This window comes from Vulpes vulpes, chromosome 8, assembly GCF_048418805.1.
Source record: "Vulpes vulpes isolate BD-2025 chromosome 8, VulVul3, whole genome shotgun sequence".
Taxonomy (NCBI): Eukaryota; Metazoa; Chordata; class Mammalia; order Carnivora; family Canidae; genus Vulpes; species Vulpes vulpes.
In genome coordinates, this window is record NC_132787.1 from 92759994 (window position 1) to 92776733 (window position 16740).

General features: G+C 50.9%; 1 protein-coding gene across 1 annotated transcript in view; it reads left to right on the top strand.

Moving 5' to 3' along the window:
• Positions 1–16740, top strand: part of ADCY3 (adenylate cyclase 3) — an 81389-nt gene that overhangs the window by 38098 nt on the left and 26551 nt on the right. The gene's annotated exons all lie outside the window — the stretch shown is intronic.

Below are 16740 nucleotides of genomic sequence, written 5' to 3' on the forward strand. Positions count from 1 at the left end.
GGAGCTTCTCTTGCTGGAAACTCCCTCCTAACTCCTCCATAGTTGACCTAAATCTCCCCTCCTTCTGGGTTTTTTCCCCCTATAATTTAAAACTTTTTAAAGAAATACGATGGGGTGCCAGGGTGGCTCAGTCGGTTAAGCATCTACCTTCAGCTCAGGTCATGATCCCAGGATCCTAGGACGGGATTCCACTTCTTCTTCTTCCCCTCCCCCTGCTTGTGCTTGCATTCTCATTCTCTCTCTCTCTCTCTCTCTCTCTCTCTCTCTCTCTCGTAAATAAAATCTTAAAAAAAAAAAAGAATCCATTGACTCAAGCAGTCACCGATGACTCCCTGCATTCCTCTTTCAGGCAAAAAAAGTTCTATGTGTTTATTTTGAATGTTTTCCCCCATGGGCGTCACTTCACATTCGTCCTCCCCTGCCCCCCTTTCTGGTTCTAGGGCTACAGGGTGTGCGCACCCTCAGTGCACCCAGAACCATGGTCTCTGCGGCCCTGGTGGGCCCAGCCGTAGTGGGCAGCTTCCTGGGTGAGGCCCAGCAGTCCGCTCCCCTCCACCTAGAGCACCACATTTCCTTCATGCATGGGGCAGGTTCCTGCTTCTTCCTCCTAAGGCACTGATGAAGAAGTAAGACCAGTCCAACCCCTGGGGACCTCGCTGTTTATACTTTTCCATGGAGAGAAGTGCCTCCTGTCCCTGCTCTTTGTTTACTGGCTTTACTCCAGCCTGATCCACCCGGTTCTCATGTGATTCGGTCTTTTAAATAGTTTCTGGTCTGGATTCATCTCAAAATGCCTTTCGAAGGTCTGCAGAAATTACATACATCCAACTTCCCGTGATCCATAGGTTCATTTCACCCTCATGAACTCGATCGGTTGAAAATACAGGATTCTTACTGCCGGGAACAATGTCATTTTGTGTTCAGGTGGTGGTGTTGGCTCTGGATTCACTGAAATTGCTGTTTTCACAGACCCTGCCACTCACATGGATAGAGCTATAGTTTTGGGGTCCACCACTCTGGAACCCTTGCCAGGGAGCCCCACTGGCAAGCCTCACCTCCCCTAGACGGTGCTATGCAAAGGCACACACTGAGTTGTTTGCTGAAGAGTCCTGAGGATGTGTTTCCTCTCTCTGCTTACCAAGGAGATCTAGAAGCTTCTGAGCTGGGCCTCAGATCCAGCTTCTTCAGAAGGCAGACTTTAGAAGGGGAATCTCCCCAGCCTCCGTTGTGACAAAAGGCCAAGTTCAAGCTTGGCAGCTCTTTGTGTTTCTCTCCTTGTCTCCATCCCCGTGTCCTGTGGTGACCCAGGAGCTGTTCCTGCCTGAATGTATGTATAGAGCCTGCTTTGCTGGCATTACAGAGTCTCTTGAAAGATGGTCTTCAGTTTCTGGTTTTTATGCTGTCTTGTTTCTCTTTGCAGCTCATCTCTCCTCCTGTGGAAGCATTCCTCTGGGTTCTCTATGTTAAAAAATGCTACATTAGCTAGGTCAGGAGTTCTTTTTTTACATATGATATTTGTGCAGTTTTCAGCACACCCGTCAGTCTTGTGTCTCACAGTGTGTAATTGGTATACCCCAGGTCATCTTTAGCCGCATCAAACAGTGCTTGGGGGTGGGGGTAGGGGGTTGGTTCCTGATGTGGTCAGAAAGGTCCTGCATCTCACCTGAATCTGTTATTCTCTGCAAAGGTAATTTAGATGCATTATCCCCCTCTTTGAGCCTTGCTTTCCTCATTTGCAAAGCAAGAGTATTGATGTTTGTCTTGTAGGGTTTCCTGAAGGTAGAAACACAGACACAAGTGTTTTGTAGCCTGTTGAGCTTGGAAATGGTGATGATTGGCTGCAGTGCACAGGCCATACGGTGCATGGGCATCTTCTGATGCCCCCTCTGGGCAGGGTCAGCATCTGGAGCCTGGGGCCTGGCGGAGAGGGCCACTCCTGTGTGTTCCAGGACTCCTGAACGCCACATAGCAGCCAGGGGGCGCTAGCAGCCTGTCCAGGCCTTGCGGCTGCTCCACTCTGGTGCCTGCCCAGGGCCACAGCAGCAGAGCGGACATTGGCTGGAGGAATAACAAGTCCAGGGACGCAGAAGGGAGGTACGGTGATAGGAGAGACACAAACGTCCTTGCCCGGGCCTAGCTGGGACACAGCAGATGCCTGTAAATATCCATCAAGTGGAATGAATTTGTCTCACCCAGCTCTAACTCGTGTGACCTTGGGATAGCATCCTCACCTCTTTGGGCCTCAGTTTCCCTATGTGTAAAGTATACGTGAAAATAAAACCCTTGGTGAAAATGAGACAATACAAGTGAATCCCTCTGGAAACGAGAAAAGCACTGTTACCAATAGGAGGGGCATGATTCTGCAGCCCTCCAGCACCACCGTGCGTTGCAGTTTGCTTGTGTTTCCTTTAGGACTCGTGACTGCAGGAAGATCTGCTTGCAATTTTATTCTCTTCTCGTGTCCTTGGCAGGTTTGGGCATCATCATTGTGCCCGACTTCGGAAATAATTTGAGAAGTGCTTTCTTTTTCTAGTCTGGGAGAGCTTGAAGAACATACAGGTTCTTTACAGAGTTGTGAAGTGAAGCCCTGTGGCTCAGGAGTTCTCTTTATGAGATTCAGTTTCCCTCACAGGTACAAGGATTTTGGTTTTGGGTTTGTTTTTTTTTTTGTATAAGTTATAGAACATTTTTGTTTTTTCAGGAACTTATCCATTTCACATGACACATTTTTGACATGTTTATCCTTTTTTTTTTTAATCTTGTCTGTGGGATTTGTAGCGCTGTTCCCTTCCCATTACTGATATTAGTAGTTTGTGCCCTTTTTTTGGTCCTTAATCTGTCTTGCTGAGGATTATTAATGTTTGAGCCTTTTCAGTGAACTGCCTTTTTGTTGCTTTCTTTGTATACTTCCATAATTCATTATGTTTTTACCTTTGATTTTCTTCTGCTTTCTTCAGGGTTAGCATCATGTTCTTTTTTACCTTCTCAAGATGGAATTTAACTAATGTTAGCAATTTTTTTTAGCATTTTTCTTTTCTAAAACAGGCACCTAATGCTATGGGTTTCCCTCATTACTTGCTTTCACTTTCTTCTACAAATTTTGTTATGTCCTATTTTTCCATTGTTCTTTAGTTTCTAATTTCCATCAAGATATCTTTGATTCATGAGCTATTTGAGAGTGCATTAATCAAATTGCAAGCATCCAGAGAATTTTTTAAAAAATATTTTATTTATTTATTCATGAGAGAGAAGAGAGAGAGACGCAGAGACACAGGCAGAGAGAAAAGCAGGCTCCACGCAGGGAGCCTGACGTGGGACTTGATCCCAGGTCTCCAGGATCAGGCCCTGGGCTGAAGGCGGCGCTAAACCGCTGAGCCACCCGGGCTGCCCATCCAGGGAATTTTTAAGGTCATATTTTCCTTATTGATTTTTAGTTTATTTCTGCTCCAGTCGGAGAACATACCCTGTATGATATCAGTCCTTTAAAATCTGTCAGGACTTGATTTTTGACCTTGCTTTTTTTTGCTTTTTTTTGCTTTTTTTAGTGAGTTTGATGCACTTAAGGACAACATGCATTTTACTCAATGCATCAGAATATCTTTCAAGAATAAAATAATGTCAATACGTGTCAGTCATGATGCATTTGCCTCTACCCCAAATTAGTACCTTTACCTTTTTGGTCACAGTTGCAAGGACCTCACAACACTCAGTTCCCCTCGCCCAGACTTTCTGGCTATTGTAATGTATTTTAATTCAACGTATATTTGAAGCCCCAAAAGATGATTGATTGCAATCTTCCACGGCGAATAGCCAGTATGCACATCTGCCCCCATCCTGCCCTCGCGGATATTCTCCATTCATTCCTTCATTTTTGTGCTTCCATCTTCTTGAAGAATTCCCTGTAGTGTCACTTTTCATGAAGGTCTTTTTTTTTTTTTAATTTTTATTTATTTATGATAGTCACACACAGAGAGAGAGAGAGGGGGCAGAGACATAGGCAGAGGGAGAAGCAGGCTCCATACACCGGGAGCTCGACGTGGGATTCGATCCCGGGTCTCCAGGATCGCGCCCTGGGCCAAAGGCAGGCGCCAAACCGCTGCACCACCCAGGGATCCCCCATGAAGGTCTTTTGGTGATAAATTCTCTCTCTTTCTAATTGCTGGAAATGTGTTTATTTTGCTTTCAGTTTCGAAATTTGCTTTTTATTGGAAGTGGAATTCTAGGTTGACTCTGCTTTACTCTGAGCCCTTTGAAGGCATCATTCTGTGATCCTGCAGCTTCTACTATTTTTGTTGAAATGCCAGCTGTCAGACACACTATTGCTCCTTTTAAAATCATGTGTGTTTTCCCTCCGGTTGCTTTTACAATTTGTCTTTGGTGTCCACGGTTTCATAATGATGTGCTTAGCACTTTTCTTTGCAGTTACTCTGCCTGGTATTTGAAGAGCCTCTTGAATTGATGGCTTGACGTCTTTCATCGGCTTTGAAATTTCCAGCCAGTACCTTTTTGCCTCATTCCACCCTTTCCTTCCAGAACTCTACATGTCTTTATTAGACATTTTTACCATGTTCCATAAATCTCTTTCTTTTTTTTTTCTTTCTGGGCTTCAGACCGAATATTTTTACTGACCTTACTTCCAGGTTACTAATCCTCTTATCTGCTTTGTTAAATCAAGGCTTGAGCTCATCTGTTGAATCCTTAATTTCAGTATTGTATTTTTTTTTCATTTCTAAGAATTTCCACTTACTTTAGAAAAAAAAAACTGATTCCAATTCTCTAGTTAAGATCTCTGTTTTTGTCATCAATTCTTTGGAGCATATGAAACATTTTAAAGGCTCTGACAGCTGCGTATCTGATATATCAATGGATCTGCTTTTCCCTATTGATTTTGGGTTTTTCCCTATTAATTTTTGCCATCTCCTGGCATCCTGGCCTTTTTCCAAAAAAAAAAAAAAAATTCTGGGTAAATTAAATGCTGAATATCATGTATGGAGAATAGTAGGGTCTCTGGAGGATGTCTCTCTCCAGAGAAGATTTATTTCTCTTGCAGCTCACCTTGATCCAGTGTGGGGTTGAGAAGCTTTAGGTCTGGGTGTTAGTCTGAGAGCTGGTTTCTGTTGTTCCTCCTCTTAGGAAATAGTTTGAATTAAAACCCTAGAAGGACTATTTCATAAGAGGCTCCCTCTTCTCCAGGACCTCACCCCTCTGCTCTGCCTTGGAATCCTCTATAGTGGCAAGAAACAAAGGCTGGACATTATCTTAAATTTCTTGAAGTTAATTTTTAAGTAGCTAAAAGCATGCATGGTATAAAATTAGGAAGGTGTACATGGAATAAAATCCCAAAGGTTACACCATGGAAAATAAGTTTCCCTGCACGGCCATCCGCTCTGCCATCCCTCAGCCAGCCACCGTCATGTCTCACATACCCTTTCGGGATTCCATTTATTTCCAGATCTGTGACACAGACTTTGCATATGCATGCAAGCACTATATCCCCTCTTCACCAGATCTTTCACCTGCTGTCTTCAAGAGGGTTCTAAGGCTACGATGCATTGCCTCATCCTTGTTAACAACTGCATTGTATTCCGTGATAGGGAAGTAACATTATTTAACTGGGCTCCTAAGTATGGAGTTGGGTGGCATTAAGTTACCTTCCCAGTGTTGTAAAACCTTCACCACGATTTGTTTCCAGGACTTAGTCATCATCTCAAACTGAAACTCTGTGGCCATTGAATATTAGCTCCCCATCCTCCTTTCCCCTGGCCACCACCGTCCTACCTTCTATCACTGTATGAGTTTACATTTCCTAGGTACCTCATGATAAATGGAATCATGTCCTTCTGCAACTGGCTTATTGTACATAGCATAATGTCCTCTCAGAGTTGAGCTGTGGTACCACCCATGTTGGGACTTCCTTCTTTTTTAAAGTGGAATAATACTCTCTGCCTGCATATACTACATCTGTCTATCCCCCCACTTGTGGATGGACACTTGGGTTGTTTCCACCTCCCAGCTCTCATGAACAGAGCTGGGTGGACAGGTACCTGTTTGACTCTCTGCTCCCAATTCCTTGGGGTGTATACCCAGAAGTAGAATTGCTGGGTCATGTAGTAGTTCTAATTTTTGAGAAACCAGACACATCCATTGTTAATGTTGAGAAATGTTACCGAATTGTCTCATTTAGAGGTCCAAAGAATTTATACTCCTCCCAGTGATGAACAAGAATGCACTTAGGCAGTTAATTTTCCTTGTTTACTGAGAAAGTGTTTCTTGGATATGGAACCCTACAGCTCCTCCAAAAATGCCTATTTGAGAACCCCAGTGGCAGGGATGATACCCACATGGCAGCAGTGGCATCCCGTGAGCAGTTTCCTGCTCTTTACTCATTTGGGTCAAGTCACAGCCAGGTAGGCTGAGGTTTGGGAGAGGTTTTCTTGTTTGTATTTTTTTAGCGTACATTGTACAGTATTTGGTAAACACAGACAAGTATAAAGAAAAAAAGAAACATTGATAGGGAATTATTCCTATAAGTCTTTTTTTCTTCTTTTGTGTTTTGAGAGTGTCCTAGCCATCTTAAACTGATTATAGAAGTAACACCTTACTCTCATAGATAGCTGTTAAGAATAGCAGCAAGAGCCAGATCATTGAGCCTGTATGCCTGTGTCACACGGCCTGTGGACACTAGATGTAAAATGTCTGTTTAGCATGATGCCTGGACCTAGGAGGCACCTAAGCTGTCTCCTATCATACTGTTGTTGCTGGACAAAAATCTGAAGATAGAAGTATAGAAAAGACCACCCAAACTTTCCATTGTTTGGGTGTTTCTTTTAAAAATAAGTTTAAAAAATACAATGTGCTAAATTGTGCTCTCAGCTAGAAAAGGTTTCAGAACTTTCCATGTTTGCTTATTTTTCTTTCTCCTTTTCATCGAGGTGAAATTCTTATAACGTCAAGTTAACTATAGAAAACATGCGGTTGAGCCCCTTCCTGATGCTGTGCAAGCACCACCTCTAGCTCCAAAGCGTGTTCATCACTCCAAAAGAAAATCCCATACCCAAGCTTGATTTTTTTTTTCTCAAGCTTGATTTTTAAAACCGTACAGAATGGCCCCTGGTGAGCGTAGGGACAGCCCTGAGCACCAGGTTCTTTTCCTTGCTCGTAAGGTCAGGCGCCTGGTGTCGTTGCACACATCCACTCCCCCATTGTCCTGTGCACGCTACCCAAAGTGGCCAACACCAGAGCCTGAAAGCTGTGCCAGAGGTAAAGCCCACCGCTGAGCGTGGACCTGGGCTTTGGGTCCATCACTTCCTCTAGCATTTTCTGGGGGACAGTGAGCCCGGAGCTTCCCACCTTCTCACCGTGCGATCTTAGCACGCTGCCTGTTCCGGTGTTCAGTTTAGTTTTCTGAAAAAAAATAGGATTAAAGAGTATACCACGGTCATGAAGTTAGTTGTTTAGCAATCATTTAGATGAGTCTAATCACCGTGGGTTGGTTTACAGCTCTTAGCTGCTGTCACGCTGGCTCCTGCCCTGGAGACATTGGCTGGTGGGGAGGGGCAAGAGCTAGGATGAGACCCAGCTCCATCCCTCTCTGGGGAGTGGGACTGACTTTACCTCCTAAGAAGGTGGGCTGAGTGCAAACAAGAGGGTAGAGGTCAGCCATCCCATTGCACTGTCCTCCTGCGAAGACCTCTGGGGAGAATTAAAACAGGATCATAGATGTGAAAATGCTAGAAAGAGCTGCAGAAAGTCCTAGGAGATGAAACAGAAACTGGTTGGGATGTGGCTTCTGTCTGGGGAGCTGTTTGAGGTCACTGGCCACCTTAGCAGCTCACAGTGTTTAAATGTCTTTTTAAAAATTCCCAATTAAAATATGCTCAGTATATCCTTTGCAGAGGAGGCTTCATTTCAGAATTTTAGTTACCCCGGTTCATGACTTACTTTTTATCATGTCAGCGTGTATTTATCTTGTTTTCTAAGCTTCCTTGGGAAGAAGTGCCCTGTGCTGAGGGGAAGGCCTGCCCTGGTGGCTGAGTGGCCTCCTCCTCCTCCTCCCCTCCTCCTCTGACCCTGTTGTCTCTCACCTGGGGGGTGGTACTAGCCTTTGTGAAGACAACCAACCTCGACCAACCTCCTGCTAATGGCAGGCAAGTCCTGACAGATGGACTACCAGCCATGGCCCCAGGAAGGTACAAAGCACCCCCAAGCCTTGCTATGCAGGCTTCCCCCCCACCTTTGTCTCCCAGGTGGGCATGTCTGGGTAGTGAAAAGAAGTGGGATGGAGGTGCTGGGCTGCTGGGGGCTCCCTAGCTGCAGTTTCCTTTCTTCCGGGCGGAGTGGGCCTCACCCTCTGAGGTCCTCGTGGACTGAAGCCCCCGAAGGGTGGCCCTGACAGGCATGCAGCAGTGTGCTAGATCACATAGCTCACTTTGTAGGCAGACCTTGGCATCTGCCTGTGACACAGAGGGCATCAGGGTGGACGTGGGGTCTCTCTCCGGTCTCCCCAGCTCCATGGGCCTGTTAGGGTAGAGCAGGAAGCCCAGACGCTGGAGAACTGGAGTTGTTTTTCTTTATTGCCATGTGGCCATACTCCAGGGTTTAGTTGGGCACCTTGAGGGTTGCTAAGTGCCCCAGCTGCCACCTGGTAACAGCAGGCACACAGGAAATCCGCCCAGCACGGACCTGTCACCAGGTACAGAGGACAGAACAGTGAGCTGCTCTGGATCTCGCGCTCAGTTACCTTCCCAGGCAGTGGGGCGTGCTCCAGGGAGGATGCCGGCCTGGATAGAGAGGCGACAGCAGAGGGCAGAGGTGCCACTTCCTTTGGACCACACTCAATTAGACGGGGACCAGGGGGCTGCCCTCAGCCCCAGCCGTCAGAGGTGAGGAGGGAGAGCCCAGGGCTGGCTGTGCAGGGTCGGTTCTAGGTAATAAAAGCATCCTCCGGCCCTGGTGAGGGCCAGCGGGTGGGGTCACCTTCTCTGGAGCACCCTGGGGAGCACGCTGGAGGTGGACGCTGGGTGGTTTCCTGTTGAGCTCCCGGGGGCCATGCGGGACAGGGCCACCCCTTCTCTGCCTTTCTTCCTCCTCCAACCCAGCGCCTAGGGTCACCGTGACCAGGGAGATGGCATTTCTTCCTCATGCCAGAGTCTTTCCCTCACCCCGGGTGAGGGAAAAGGGCAAGGGTCACAAGGGTGACCTTCTGCCCTCGAGGCCTTGGAGGGAAGAGCCACCCGTTTACCCTGAGAGTCACAGACTTCCCGCCTGGGAGCTCCAGAGCTTGGGACTCAGGAGTGCTGCATTCGTAAGCTCAGCCATTTTTGGTCTCCTTGCGTGGCCCTCCTCGCCGTCTCCTTGCGTGGCCCTCCTCGCCGTCTCCTTGCGTGGCCCTCCTCGCCGTCTCCTTGCGTGGCCCTCCTCGCCATCCCCTTCAAGGCCTTTCGCTCTGGGGGTAAGGCAGAGGGTAGCCTCATGAGAGGTTGGGGGCGGGAGAGACAGACCCACAGACAGCGAGACAGAGCCACATACACATGGAGCCCAGCCACCTGTTGCCCTGGGGTCGGGCCTCTGGTGCCCAAGCACGAGCACGTGCGTGGGGGCTGGGGCCTGCCTCTTGGGGGCCGCGCGGGGCGGGGAGGTGGCGCAGAGCGGGGGGTGGGGGGGTAGGCGGCCCCGGCTCCCTGCGGGGTGGCCCGGGCCAGGCTCTCAGCCATCAGCCTCTGTCGTGGGCCAGACAGACCCTCGCCCGCTAGACCGCCGCAGAGGGCCCCGCGCCCTGCCATCAACCTCGAGATACACCTGCTGTCTTAGCTTCCTCGCGGACCCACTCATGAACGTATCTAATATTTTTTAAGTTTGATTTTAGCCTCGAATGCGTCTTGGTTTGAGGAAAACCAGAAGGCGAGTTTGCCATGGCGCCAAGTAGGAACCCGTGCTCCTGCTGGTTCCAACCCCGACCTTTTGGATTCCATAGAATGTTCTCCATCCTGACGCTTCAGGGTTCAGCACAACAAACCCACGTTGTAGATAATGCAGGTGACGAGCCCACAGAGGAGGACAGGTGGTTCTCAAGCCTTGGCGGGCTCGTGGCCGCGGGAGGACGTGTGCTGTGTCAGGCAGCCCCTGGCGCTGGTGGCGGTGACGGGCCTGCAGACAGCGCTGTGTCTGACCCTGTGGCTTCCGAGCCGGGGCCCTGCTGGGCCCTGGAGGGTCAGAGCCCTTGCCACATCCTCCCGCAGCATATTTATCCCTGGATTTAGGGTCTGCTGTCTGTGACTGGTATGGCCAGGATTGTGGTGCATCCCTGCCTTTTTCTGGCTAGAGGACCGACCTCTTTGTTTAGTTAGGGGGTAGTTTATTGGAGTGACTTTGTGTCAAGCCCTGGGCTGTGTTTTTCCTGGATTATCTCATTGAATCATCACAGCAAACCCAGCAGAGGGTTGGTACACACTCCCTCCTGGCAAGGGCTTCTGTTCTGTTCTGTGTCTTAGGAGTTTCAGGTGTGTCATCTCTGGACCACATGTGGCCTGTGGGTATCTGCTTTGTTTGACCTGTACAGAGTTTGAGAAATTTCTAATACTTAAAAATGTGGACGTTCTGTATAAAAGTGAGTATTTGACTGCCTTAGAAAATAGAAAGATACAACAACACAGGGCTCCAGAGTAAGACTTGCATTCACATCCTCACCAGCCTGCTTACTTGCCATATGCCCTCGAGCCAGTCACTTATGCCCTCTGAGCCTGTTCCTTTTTTTTGTTTTTTTTTTAAGATTTTATTTATTCATGAGAAACACGGGGAGGGGGGGTGGAGAGAGAGAGAGAGAGACAGAGACACAAGCAGAGGGAGAAGCAGGCTCCATACATGGAGCCTGACACGGGACTCGATCCCCGGTCTCCAGGACCACACCCTGGGCTGAAGGTGGCGCTAAACCACTGAGCCACCCAGGCTGCCTCTGAGCCTGTTCCTTTGTGAAAATGGGAACGGAATGAGATTGTTAAAAGGTCTAAAAGAGAGCATTTTTTCCCCCACAAATACTGTGGGCAGTGTTCTTGGCACTAGGGATACAGTTGTAAGCAGAACAGATTCCAGTGCGGGAGACAGATATTAAATAAATGAGCATATGCTATTATCAGGTAGGAAGGTGGTGTGCGAAGCAGGAGAAGGAGTGGAGGAATTGCCTGGGGTGAACGAAGGCTGCCATTTAATATCATGTGGCCAGAGAAGGCTTTCTGATAAAGTGAGATTTGAGCAGAGACCAGAAGTCAGAGTGTGAGCCATGCAGTGTTTAGGGAGAGGTAGCAGTAAGTGCAAAGGCTCTGAGGTATGTTCACATGACATTATGGCAGAGGGTGCAGGTGGAGTAGAAGTGATGGGGAAGAGAGGTAGGAGGTGAGGCAGGGAGGTGGTGGGGGTCCAGTCTTAAGGGCTTTGTAAGGACCATGGCTTTTCCCCTGAGGGAGATGGGAGGCATTGGAGGGTTGTAGGTTTTAAAGATTTTATCTATTCATGAGAGAGAGAGAGGCAGAGACATAGAGGGAGAAGCAGACTCCCCACAGGGAGCCCGATGTGGGGACTCCATCCCCAGACCTGGGACTTGATCCCCAGACCTGGGATCATGCCCTGAGCCACCCACGCATCATAGGTTATAGGTTTTAAATGAATTAGTCTGCCTGCTGGTGGAGAAGGGATAGCCGTGGAAGTGGGGAGACCAATAAGAAGCAGTGCAGTAATTTTAGGGAGAGAGGATAGTGGCTCAGACCGGGATGGAGGTGATAAGAAGGATTCTGGGTGTTTTTTGAAGGCAGAGCCAACAGGATTCACTGCTGAGTGGCACGGGAGGTGGGAGAGTGGGGAGTCCATGGTGGCCATCAGGATTTTGGCTGGGAGGCAATTGGAAGGAGGAGGATGGTGAGAGGCACAGGTGTTTGGTGGTGGGTGGAGAGTCAGTCTTACGTCCAGGAAGATAGCTGATGAGACACATCTTATCCTGTGTGCTACTTGCACGGCCAGCAGGCCCCTGATGGGCCCTCCAGGGGTGAGGATGGTGGGCCTAGTAGGACAGTGCCTCAAGCCCAGGAGTTCAGAGAAAGTTGGCAGCCAAAGGGCACGTGGGGAACACTTATCACTTGTACTCAAAGGTAGTGGAAGGTGATTTTGCTACCAGGTGCTGGGCTGAGTCCTGCCCCAGAGGCTCTCAGGGCCTTCCAGAAGCCATCCAGAAGAAGCACAAAAGGAGGAGCAGCTCTCTGTACAAATGTCCGTTTCTGCAGTGACTGCCTCTGGTTAGCCAGCCCCTCTGTGTCCAGGCCTGCATGGTTGGGAACACGATGCGACAGGCCCAGGTCGGCAAAAGGAACACAGGGCAGGAGAACCACAGGATCTGGCTGTGGCCCGGCTGGGATGCTGCAGTTCTGGGGCTCTCTTGAACCTGCAGCAAGAAAACAGCCTGTGAGCACAAAGTAGAGCGCTGCAGAGTCCGCATCCCAGGGCCCGGGAAGGTGGTGGCGGCCCAGAGAAGCGTGCTGGGAGCTGGAGTTAGCACGATGGGGGGAGGGAGGGTATTCTCGGGTGGGTTTTTCAAGAAGAGGGCTGGGCGCCGGCCAGTGCATGCTGGGGGGAATGGAGTCCTGACCCGCGTGGAAAGGCGGAGGTGGGCTAGCGAGGGCTGAGTGTGGAGGTGGCGAGGTAAGCGCGGCTGACCGATTCCTCCCGCAGCGCCCTCACGGGAGGGACTGGGGCAGGGCCTGGGCCGGGCCAGCCGAGCCAAGGCCTGCAGAGTGAAGGCAGATGGGAGCTACCTTCAGGAAAACATTGGCCAGACTTACTGCTCCGCAGGGAGGAGGCAAAGAGAGCGAAACCAAACCACCAGCAACCCTCACAGGTGGAAGGCTAATCTGTAAACCCGCTGGAACCTTCACGCCTGGGGTGGGTTGAGCTGTTGCTTTCCGCCCGTGGTTGTGCTTCCACCGTAGCCACTGCGGGTCTTGCCCCACTGATCACAGATGTGGCCTCAGCCTCCTTCTCAAGGCAAAGGCTCTCTGTTACCAGAGTTGGCACAGAAACCTCACTTACTTGCTACAGTGTTCTAGAGCTATATGGGCTGATGTGGGAGCCCATATAGTCATATGTGGCTATTAACATTTAAATGAGCTAAAATGTAAAAATAAAAAACCTGTGCCTCTGTTGCACTAGCCACATCTCCTGCTCAGTGGCAACAAGTGGCCAGTGGCTACCATGTAGGATAGCACGGTTTTGCTACAAAGCATTGGTTTGATTGCAGGAAGTTCTAACAGTGCTGTTCTAGAGGGTGATGGCTTGCCTCTGGGGCCACAGCTCCTGGTTGACAGCTCATTATCTCAGCAAACCTCCGAGGAGTATCTGCTCTGTGCCAACCACACTAGGGGAGGGCTGCAGATACCAGGCACGCGGCTGTCTTTGGGCCCAAAGGGCCCAAATGTCTCCTGAGATTGCAGTCACCTTGGCCCACACAGTAGCCCCTGTCACTGGAGACCATATAGGAGTCCAGGCAAGTCACTAGAGTCCCAGGCTTAGTGTCCCTCCTCTCCTCCAGCAGGGTCAGAGTTCTGGGCTGACCCAGGGTCTGGGTGATTTGTGCACTGTTGCAGATGATATGGCCTGGTGGTGACCTGCTAGTCTGGCTCCCCCCAACCCTGCCCCCAAGGCTGAGATTAAGTGTGGCTCTGCTTCCTCCTTGGAACTGACAACTTGTGAGACTCTGGGGATGCTGGTTCAGAGCCTGTCTTCACATTGGAAGGTCTTGTTTCAAGAGACACTGGTCCTTAAGCTCCCTATGAATTCCCACAGCCCTTTGCTGAAGATGGCAAAACACTCCTGCCCCGTGAGACCAGTCACCCCCAGGTGACCTGAGTACCCTGGCCATCTGAGCTCCTGGAGACTTGCAGAGATAACCAGTGACTGTTCTTTGGGTGAGGTGGTTACCATGTCTTTGGATGCCGCCCGTGTGGGTCCCTAGTCTAGATGGTGGCTGCCTGGCCCATGCACACGGCAGCATGGGGGTTTCCAGGTTCCACATGTTGTGGCCCTTCACCCTCTCGTCAGGGAGAGGTGAGCTGTCTGGGTGCTGACCTCCCAGGGCGGGCGGCCCAGGTCCTCCTGCTCCTCATTTCCATCTTTCTGCTGCCTCTTCTGCTCAGCTGGTTGGGCCAGGACAGGTACCTGTTGGGATCCGTTGACCGTTTTTGGCTTTTAAGTGGCTTGGGAAGCTCCAAGAGTCTGGAGAAATCGGGCCCAGAGCAGATGTATTTGTGGACAGCTGTGCATCTGCTCACACCCTGTGATGGCTTGTAGGTGATGTGTGTGTGTGTGTGCGTGCGCGTGCACATAGTACACACATAGGACCCACGTGGGCACACAAGGACACAGCATGCAGACATCACATGCTTGCTTCATGCAGATGTGCACCCCCCCCCCGCCCCCCGGCAGCTACCTGGACTCTGCTGATTTCACTCTGCATTTTAAGTCTCTCTCCCTCCTCCTGCCCCTTGGCAAGGATGTTGCAGAAACGTAGCTTCTCAGCAGCCAAGCTCATGTATCAAATCCCTGCTGGCCACCTTGCTGTAATTAACTCCTGACTGCCTCATCAGGGCTGCTGGGAACCACGCGGGCCTCCGCCTCTGCCTCGGACTTGGGCCAGCACCAAGGCGAGGCCTGGCGTGAGTCACCGCTGAGAAGCGGGCTCGATGTTTCCTTCCCAGAGCCTGGCGGAGGCCATGCGACGGACCGCCCCGGTCAGGGGCTCACGGCCCACCTGAGCAGCGCAGCAGTGCTTACAGATCCCTGCCCGGGGCCCAGGACACACGCTGCACCCCAGCCAGCCCCCTGCCCCACCCCACATCTGCACAGCCCCCAGAGCGGGCCTCCAGTGCTTCCCCCTGGGATTTGGGTCACTTCTTCGCTCTACCCAGAAAGCCTACTGGACCTTTTCAAGGCTTGTTCTTTCTTTTGCCTCATTTGGCTCTTTTTCCAGAGAGGTCAAGGCCTTGACTGTGTGTGTGTGTGTGTGTGTGTGTGTGTGTGTGTGTATTTTTAGGATAGCCATCAAAGCTCTGCAGGGCCGAGAGACCACGCGAGGCAGCTTACCCACGTTCTCGGTCTGTGTGGACCCAAGTTGCAGGGCCCTGGGCCAGTCTTCCATCCCGTGGGTGACTCCCTCCTGCTGAGTGGCATGCGTAGGCTTCCCACCCAGTGTCCAGGACGGGAGCTCGCTAGCTCTCAGGGCAGCACATTCTTTGTTTGAGCTGCTTTGACTCTCAGAACATTCTTCGTGCCCTGGAAGCAGCAGTCTGTTCCCCAAAGCCTTCCCTCATTAGCTTCCTCTCGTGAGAACCTCCAGGGCGAGCGCCATTCCTTTTCTACACAGCCTTGGGCTTGAAGGCTGCTCTGTGTCACCGCAGCGCCCACTCTTCTCTGGGGGGGTTCCCAGCCCCTCGGCCCCACCGTTGATGCCTGGCCTCAGGCACCTGCCCCTTGCGGTCACTCCCTAACGAGGACCTAGGTGAACTGTTTCTTCAGGGAAATTGTTCTCGAATGCTCCTAGAGTGGTCACGAGTTGCCTGAGGGTATCTGGGCCTTGTGAGGAACCAGCCTCAGGTGATGTGGAGGCTGCCGCTCAGAAGGCCCGACTGGGCTGAGGGGCCCTAGGTCCTGAGGGATGGGCTCAACTCACCAGGTACCTCCCCGAGCCCAGACGGCCAGGGACTCGCCGTAGAGTCCTCTCCTGGTAGCAGTGGTGGAATGATGCCAAGTTTCCCATATTAACCATACTTGGGCCCCTTGCACTCGGTTGGGTTGGCGTCGTGCTGTGCACGTGCCATGGGGGAGGCCTTCTGAAGCTGCCACAGCTGGCGTCTGTCACAGCTCTGGGGTGACTCGGCATCTCCGAGCCCTGTTGGGCCTGTTGGTTACATTCAAGGTCCACTGCCATCACTTAGGTGGGGTGGACCCCTTTCTCTTCCCCTCTGCCAGCGAGGAGGGGGTCCTGAGGCTGAGGGACGTCACTGTGGCCTGCCCAGGGTCCGTTGTGGAGAGCCAGGAGTCTCGTCTCCTCTACTGACCCATCAGAAGGAACTCCCACAGCTGCCACTGGCCCTGCCTGCCCTCCCTGAGGCCCCAGGGTGGTCTGGTCATTGCTGGGCCGCCATGCTGAGGCACCCAGAGGTCTCAGCCGGGTCCCCTTCTGTAAGGAGGACCCACCTCAGGAGTAGCCAGGTGGCCCCACACAAGTCTACAAGCACTGGGGCCCACAGAATGTTCCAGTGGGCTCCCCCACTGGGAGAGTCCTCATGGGGGTTTCTAGAGCAGCTGTGTCAGGTCCTTACTAGAGAAGATTTGGGCACTTCCTCTCCCTTTACATTTGCAGCACAATAGCATCCAACGTGGATGAGAGAATTGGTGTGTGAAAAGCACATCCCCTGGCGAACAAGAAAATCCCACCCGTTCTTTTGGCCCAAGAGCCCTGGGTTCTAGTTCTGGATCCATCACTAACTCTGAGGAACCTGGGATAAACCACTTAATCCCTCCACACCCTGGTTTGGTCACCTGCCAAATAGAGGCAGTATTACACGAATATGAAACTATAGGACAGATGAGGAAGCTTTAGCAAGGAAGAGGGACCGTTTTGATACCGGTCGCTAGTGTCCACTTGCCTGGTCGAGTGGCAGTTATTTGCGAACGACAGAAAGGAACCAGCCCAGGGTGATC